Genomic DNA, 7,605 nt, shown 5'->3' with positions numbered 1-7,605 from the left:
GGTCAGCGTTGCTGGAATAGTCGTCGACCTTGGGTGCAGAGACTGGCCTTCAGTAGCGAGCAGACTTGACTGACTCAACATGGTGTTGTGAACAGCAAATGCACACAAAAACCATTACAATAATATCAAAATGGCATCCCTTTTTGTGGCCACAACGGTTTGAGTAAAAGGAAAAAGGTAAACAGAGAAAGAAGAAGGGAGGAGCAGGCCCGTCTCGTTCCTTCCGCTCCCAGTCGCCTTTCCACCCATAGTTCCCCTACCTTCTATCTTCCACTAATTTGCATTTGTATAATAGTCCCATGGTTATTCTACATGGTTATCTGTTTTACAAATGTCCTTCATATCTTTTGCATTTTCTTTTTAGATTCCAAATTTCTTTCACACTTTCCATTGCTGTTCACAGAGTTTGACTAAAAAAAATTATTTTGAGCACTCCAGTACAGACAGCTGTTCTTCTATGTTCTTCTATGGTCTGATTGGATGTTCGTCGCAGATTTTAAGAACGAGGGTATTCTTTTGGTGACTCCTGTTGTGGTATCACTGAGTAGGAGATCATAGCTGGCTTTTTATGCCAGATTCCTTTCATTCTCGGCAAGATTATTAATCTCCTTGGCAAGCTATTGGCTGGGCATAAAAGAGCAAGATGTATAAGAGATTCTTTAATTCTCAAAACAACTTGATTCGTAGTTTTTCTTCACGTAATTGATGCTAAAATGATGGATTAGGCAAAGCATTTGTTTTAGATTTGAGTGTGCTTACCATATTGTTTGGACGTGACATTCACTAGTGTTCCATCTAGGGATAGCCAACCATTTCAGACTGCTCAGAATCAGCATTTTAGGATGGACCTTGCCTGACAGAATTTGATTTCTTCTTATATTGAAAGTGAGATCAATTCCACCTTCAAAGCACCTGTGGGAAATCTCCCTGGCCCCTTCAGGAAGGATTTCCAAGAGCAACTCTCGACTGTTTTTAATTTACCGGAAGGATTACCCACTGCTCTGCACCATACTTCTTTATGCCTCTGCATTTTTTTAAACATCTTTTTATTGGCATTTTACCATGAAAAAATTCAAACCGAAAATCTCTGACTTTTGGCCATAGTTTACTGCCACATTTTCTCGGAAACTTTTCATGCCGGATCAAGCTTGTTCCACCGGTTTTGCTGTTTACGCTGTGATTTCCAGCACAGGAAGTCAGTGATTGTAATTCCCAGGTAAACTCCTTAACTTGTTCCATTACCTTGTCCCCTATTATATCTCCATTACAAAATATCGCTGTGATTTGGCCGTGCTAATGTCGTTTAGTGTAAATACAATATGAACCATTTAACTAACAGATGTACATCTATCATTGCAATAATAAACTGTTTTAATACATATACTGTGCAATTAGAATCAAGTGAAGGAGCTGCTTGTCAATTCTATGGCATGACAGGAGGCTTCATATTATATGCATTTCCATCTTTACTCTGAAACCACAGCAGCAAAGAAAAAATTTACAAACAAAAAGTTTCAACAACAGAACTAGATAAGAGTTCAATGTCCATGCATGGGGAACTCCCCAAACCATCATGGAGGACAGGTCATGCCCTGCAGGGAACCAATGAGCAGGGATCCTCCTCTATATATATCCATTACTCTAACCCCAACTCCTCTTTCTTTGCTGCTGACACCACAGAGCTAAGTCACCCCTTTCAGTTGTGTCTTACATGTTAGTCAGTGTTTGCCATATTAATTGGTGTTGCATATATATGTGTGCCTTGCGGCTTTCACTTTGGAAAATTGTGTTTCCTTATTTTAAATTTATTTGCTGTGTTATTTGAACGGCCACTTACTTTGTGGCGTCTAACAGAATTAATGGGCCACGAGCGCCGGTGCTTCTTCCTGCAGTATGGTTCCTTTTATGGGTTTGGGGCGCCTGGCAGCGCCGAGCTGTGTGTTTATTTTACTTTCATTCTGAGATAATGCGAGTAGTCGCATGGGCCCTTGTGGAAGCTAAAGCTTTAGCTTCAGGCCTGTCGCGTGATTTATTTACGGAATGTCAGCTGTGCTGGGTCTTTGAAGCCTGGGCTTCAGACCTCCTGTGCACACCCTTTGTATCTTGTTTATTTTTCGCGTGAGGCCCATTTAGAAGCTGTTGCTTACAGGCCTGTCACGCGTGGGTTGGTGTGCCTAGTGGGCCCAGTTATGTTTTATTTTATTTTGAGAGTCTTTGTCAGCAGGGGTCTTTTAAGCCTTTGCTTTGGACCTCACACGCACAGCCAAGGGGTAGGGCTGAGTAGCGCTTTTTTCTACTGTAGCTAGTGCAGCCACCAATGGCTCAAATGGTAAGTGCTTGGTCTTGGAATGCTGGAGACCTGAGTTCTAATCCAAGGTCTGGAACATTTTTGGCATGATTTAAAAACAAATTTAAATCTTTTTATGCTGAATTATGAATGTCAAATTTTTGAATTTATCCATAAGGGAATTTTCCTTTCTTATACGCTACCCTGACACAGGGGTAGGGTTGAGCAGCGCTCAGATACCTGTGGGTTTGTAGCGCTATATATATAATTGCTGATTTATGAATGCTAAATTGTTCACTTTATACCAAATGAGATAAAAGGGGTTTTTCCCTTTAAAGTAATCCTTATGGGAAAGGTGCAGGCTTCCACATATGGGTCTCCCATTTCAATCCCCATGCGTGCCCTGGCAACAGCTTTGCTTACTGAAGCGCAGGTGAGGGGAGCGCCATGCACCACCTTTACATTTTAGAAATGAAATACAAAATGCTACCAAGTGTATATTGCGTCAGAATTTCAGCACCTTTATTTTGAGTGCCGCTGCCTGCTCGGCTTCAGGTTTCACCTGAGTTTTGGATGTTCCCTGGCGTGCTGCTGACTTTCATACCCTGCTCGGGTAAGCAGCTTGTGGTGCGCTTGCTTGGCGTATTCCTTTGACACAGCAATGGTTAAGCTGTGTGTGAAGCACTGCCGCTTCTCTTTGTTCAAACAACTATTTTGTTTGTTTTATTTGTTTTCTCACTTTATCCTTCAAAGAAAAGACAGGGGTTCGTGGAGGTGGTTGTTAAATGACCTAGAGGGGGCTTGGGCCTTCCTATCCAGCCATCATTCAGGCACAATCCTGTACTAGAATGATATTTCATGTCGCTTTACGGGGGAAAAGAAATGTCTGCTTAATTACCTCTCTCTCTCTCTTTTTCCGTTAGGTAAGTTCAGGACAACTCAGTCCGTTTTCCTTTAGGTTTCTCCTCCCCTGAAGGGGTTAAGTTCGCAGGTTAGGGGGTGTACCTACAGTTCTGGTCTGTTCCTCATATCCTGTTTTCTTAATATATATCTCCCCTAATGCATGGTCCTTGGTTTCTGTGTCAGTTAATTTGGCGGACCCTACTTGCCTTCATAAGGCGTTAAGAACCTTAGCCTTCTTCCCTCATCAGGGGGGCGGTCTTGGGAGACAGTGCCATCCTCTTGTTTTGTGAGCTAACCCTCTCGACATTGATTGCACAGTCCTGGGTATCCTTCTTTGCCCTAGGGGACATAAAGGGTAGGACCCTACGAAGGAAGAGGGTATCTGGGTTTTTTAGGACATGTATAACCCAGTTTGCTCACTGGCTAAAGAGGGATGTAACCTCTATGTTCACTATTTGATGTGCAAGTACTGGGCTACTTGATCGAGATCTGTTTGCCTGCTCGGCAACGACGGCGCCTCTGCTCTTACAGAGCGGCGTAGTTACCCCTCTTGTGAGAAGGGATGGCTCAAGGGCAATGCAGTCCTCTGAGAGGTTAAACTATACAATCCAGGTTCGGATTATAATACTAGCACTTGAAAATGTGCGGATCATGAAGGACTGGATTATAAGAGCGATTGCCTGCTCGGCTTCGATGGAAAACCTTCACGGCCACAGGATGACCTAAGCCCTTACCCGTGCGATTTCATCTCGAATTATTATTGAACAGGTGGCTTTATTAAGATCTTGCCCCTCAGGAGAAGGGATCAGCTCCTTTGGAGGTTTTCCTGAGTCTACCTATCCGGTAGAAGGTGCATCAAGAAATGCGCACAGTTACTCCTCTGCTCGAGGGGCTTGAGCATGGTGTTTTTTGTTCCTTTGGAAGCATTGTGCCGACAGCAGTCCTGCTAGTCATAGGATATCTCCTGTAATGCTTTTGGTGTTCACTAGGTTTTTCGTAGATGATGTTCATCTCAAACCCCTGGGGGTTGCTGTGGGTTAACAAGGATTCTATTTGTGCTCTTCCTCTGTCAGTTTTTCCCTTGCCCTCATTTTAGAAGGGACGGTGATAACAACCTCCCTCACGGTTTCTCAATTATGAATGAGATAAATATGCTCTCACTAATTGGGAGTGGACATATAGGATACTTCTAATAATAAGTATTTTACAAGTTTTAACATATATTTGTGGCACTCTTTAAATGGAAGTATTGTTATGCTCTTTGTTTCCTGTCTCCTGGCAGATGTTATGGTCGTATTAGACCTCGAGGGTTAGTGTTGAGGGGTTTCCTCCATTATTCCTCCCCTCAAGAGTTTCCGCGTCAGTTCTACTGATGGGTTCACTCTTATCTTTGTCCCTCCCTTTCGGTTTGGCCTTTCCCTTCAGCCCCTGGTGTCACCAAGTTAATGAAGAAGGTGATAACTCACCGAGGTTCCAAAGATTCTGGCTTGTGTGTATATATATATATATATATATATATATATATATATATATATATATATATATATATATATATATATATATATATATATATATATATATATATATATATATATTTGTTTCTTGGATACAGTTAGAGATGTCCCTTCCGCAATCACAGAGTTTGTTCTTGGTTTTAGGCACGTCATTATAACTCTGCATCTTATCCTTTGGGATGATAGACTGTACTTAAGTAAGGAGTTAGCAGTTTTCTCCCCTGGAAAGGGTGATTATTTCCCTTAGCTAGTTAACCTAGATGGGCAGAGGGCCAGCTCCTTCCGTGTCATTGTTCCAAGCACCCCGCGAGAATCTATTGCTCTCGCATTTAGATCAGCCTTTGGAACAGTTACCTAACCCTGTTACACACAAGAGCCTTTCTCTAAGATCAATTCCAGTTAGCTCCGTGACTGGAGCAACATATTGTCAATCAAGATGTCGGTCCGATAACTCAGCAAGTGCATCACTCGCTTTAACATCTGTGCAAAGCCTGCTGATGCAGGATCCAATGGGCAGAGCCACACTCAGCCTTTCATACTTGTGAGATCGATAAATGAGCTCCACACACCGCGTGTTATAACAAGCTGGGCTCAGATGCCTGATGGTTTGTAGCGCTTTATGAAAGCTACATTATTAGCTCTCTCTTGGCCTCAATCTGGTACGGTTGGAGTTCCGATTGGGTGATCTCTTTTCCTTGTGAGAAGGTGGATGCCAGTCCACTGTCTTCGGACGGTTCCTCCGGGATTGCTCGGTTCCTTTTGGGGCCTTCTCGGGAGGGGGATGGTTCCCATCCCTATAGGATTTTACGGTGCATGTTGTCTAGTGTCATCCCTATCCACCTTTCTCTATCTCTGCACGTCACTTCTCTCTTATGGTTGCTCTGTTATTCATTACAATATATTTTCATCTTTTCCTGGGGCTTCAGAAGTTCTTTGCGCAGTACACTATCTGGGTCATCAAGGACTTTTGGAAAGCCTTTAATAAGCCTGTTTTCTTTTAGATGGCGGCTATTCAGTGAATGGGTATGTGATAAGATTTTCCTTCTGTTTCTCCCTTAACGGAAATAGGTTGTTCTGGTAGAACGGTCTACAAAGGCTACTTTACATGCCAATGATTGCATTTTACTGCCATTATCGCAGCGAAACATGGTCGCTAAGGGTGAAAACGGTGGTTGGCAGTACTTGGTGCGCGGGACCTTCAGGTCCATTGGTTTTGGGGTTCCACGTTGACTAGGTGTTTCTTATCGGCTTCGATTATATCATATGGTATTACCACATCTTTGTTTTTTCAAGTAAGGATTGTCTGTGCTACAACTGTTTTCAAAGTTATCCATGTGGAGTTTCTTTCCTGTTAAAGTGCATCTCCTGTTTCAGCCCTTTAGATATGGACAGTGGAATGTTCTCCCGGGGGTCAGGATTTATTGCCAGATTGGGTACCCATAGGGTTTCCTCCATTTATTATCCAGGTCTGGGTCATTTTCTAATGTATAAGTTTTTAAGTGTTTTTAAATGCTTAAGTTGGACTTAACCCCTAAATACCTCTCAGCTGCTTTCCTGTGGGAACATTATTGCGGGGTCTCTTACCCTTGGGCATATGGATTAAGTAGATTTGCAGAGAAAGGGAGTTAATTGCTCCTTGGTCCTTCAATGGAAGATGCTATAGTGTTTAAGATGCTCTCCTGGGGGAGGGAATTGTCAAAGCAGCTGTTTGGTCATGGGAATAATATTTGGAATAATAATTTTATGTTATCACTAGTGTATTGCTCAGGTTGGGATTTGGATTGGGATGCAAGGGCTTTGAACTTGCATAATATGAAGCCTCCTGTCATGCCATAGAATGGGAAATCCCCCTCACTAACGTGACAGGGGGTTTAGATTCTATTAAAGACAGGAGGCGAGTATTATCCCACCCACCCTCCCTTTGTATTGGCTGTTCTGCTTCCACCCACCCACCCTGTTATATTTCATATTGTTTCAGATTTGGGTGAGAAGTCCTATCCAGAAGAACTTCGTCATAGATTCAGGCTGTGGGAAGGTTGAGATCTCCAGTTTCGCTGGATCCTTTCTCCGCGCTACGCAGTTCAACCGTTTCATTGGACGTCTGGTGCAAGACAGCTGCAGAAAGAGGGGTTGGGGTTAGAGTAATGGATATATATAGAGGAGGATCCCTGCTCATTGGTTCCCTGCAGGGCATGACCTGTCCTCCATGATGGTTTGGGGAGTTCCCCATGCATGGACATTGAACTCTTATCTAGTTCTTTTGTTGAAACTTTTTGTTTGTAAATTTTTTCTTTGCTGCTGTGGTTTCAGAGTAAAGATGGAAATGCATAATACTCGCCTCCTGTCTTTAATAGAATCTAAACCCCCTGTCACGTTAGTGAGGGGGATTTCCCATTACTGTGCAATGTAAATAGGACACAGGTCTCGAGTACCAGCGGGAGCAGCCACGTGTGAAAGAAAGCATTTCCGGTGTCAGTTAATTACCTCAAATAGCATCAGTTTGGCCAGACAACAGAAATGCAGTACTTACAAGGACTGGCATTCAATATAACACTGTAAATCAAATAGGAGAACCATGAAGTAATGAATGAAACCAAGGATTCCAGCCCGTGAGGTTCGTCTAAACGCTGCAATGAACGTTCCTCAGAGATCCTTTCCATTCCAACAGGTACGAGAACATAATAAAGTATAGTTGTATGGCGTTGAAAATCAATAGAACATTGCTGTTTACACAACACCCGTACGACCAATTTAAAAGAAAGAGGCAAAAAAACACTGTAATAGACCAGTGAAGTGAAGTTTCCCAGTGTGGCCATTAACGTGTCACAAAGAACCCCACAAAGAACCCCGCAGTTCAGTCAGCAAGGATCACGTTTAAAATAAAAAGTTAATTTCTCGTTC

At 42.8% G+C, this 7,605-nt stretch overlaps 1 long non-coding RNA gene across 1 annotated transcript; it reads left to right on the top strand.

Moving 5' to 3' along the window:
- The first annotated feature begins 1,667 nt into the window (after positions 1–1,667).
- Positions 1,668–7,035, top strand: LOC138528737 (uncharacterized). The gene is made up of 2 exons (XR_011284218.1): positions 1,668–1,713; positions 6,683–7,035. It is a non-coding gene; the product is annotated as an uncharacterized lncRNA (long non-coding RNA).
- Positions 7,036–7,605: the final 570 nt, after the last annotated feature.

The sequence above is a fragment of the Ambystoma mexicanum genome, chromosome 7q (assembly GCF_040938575.1).
Source record: "Ambystoma mexicanum isolate Mex_15411 chromosome 7q, UKY_AmexF1_1, whole genome shotgun sequence".
In the NCBI taxonomy this organism is placed as follows: Eukaryota; Metazoa; Chordata; class Amphibia; order Caudata; family Ambystomatidae; genus Ambystoma; species Ambystoma mexicanum.
This window is presented reverse-complemented; position numbering and strand designations above follow the sequence as displayed.